Genomic DNA, 711 nt, shown 5'->3' with positions numbered 1-711 from the left:
TAAAACAAAAATAGCGAGTGAAGATGTACCAGAATTGTGTCTTGATCTTTAATAAGGAAAAGCACTTCCTTGGATAGTCTGTATATACACTTAGTTTGATGACTATAGACTCTCTTACGAAAGACAGTCTATCTGGAAAAAAAAATCTGTTATCATTCATAAAAAAAGAAAGATGAATATTGAAGTTACAGTACATTTTCCTTGTGAGTTTTTTAATTTTTATTTATTTTTTCTTCTCCCTTTCATCTATTGTAAACTACAAAACTCCGCTGTTATAACTACCAGTCCTTTTCGTGAGCTTTAAATAACAGCAGTCAATGGCCTCTGTCTCTGCAACTGCATGAGCAACTTGCAGGCTGAGCTGCAGAATGTCTTGAAAGTGAGCATTCTCAGCAGACATCCGATGTTGATGCTGTCTTGGGGGTCGTTTCACGGTAGGATATTAGCGTGTGGCCACTTATAACGACCTAACTACCTGAAGAGTTCAATGCAGGTTATGGAGCACCAACAGATATGCCATAGACTATTCAATTTAGTGATGGTGCCTCTGTATCATACTATGTCGAATATATTAACGGTGTCAAGTACAATGGCCAGGGTGTCTCCTCGTGTCAAGAATTTTTTGCCAGGATGCTTTGGGTTGTAGCCGGTGCTCGGATGCCTGGTCTTCGACCTGAAGCTGAACTGCCTAGGTGATGTACAGAGAGAGTT

The 711-nt window shown here is 39.7% G+C and overlaps 1 protein-coding gene across 1 annotated transcript in view; it reads left to right on the top strand.

Moving 5' to 3' along the window:
* LOC119586828 (proclotting enzyme-like) overlaps positions 1-711 on the top strand; it is a gene marked incomplete in the record, with an annotated part of 21,177 nt that overhangs the window by 329 nt on the left and 20,137 nt on the right.

The sequence above is a fragment of the Penaeus monodon genome, chromosome 22 (assembly GCF_015228065.2).
Source record: "Penaeus monodon isolate SGIC_2016 chromosome 22, NSTDA_Pmon_1, whole genome shotgun sequence".
Lineage (NCBI taxonomy): Eukaryota > Metazoa > Arthropoda > Malacostraca > Decapoda > Penaeidae > Penaeus > Penaeus monodon.
Note: the sequence above shows the minus strand (reverse complement) of the source record. Positions and strands in the feature narration are given on the sequence as shown.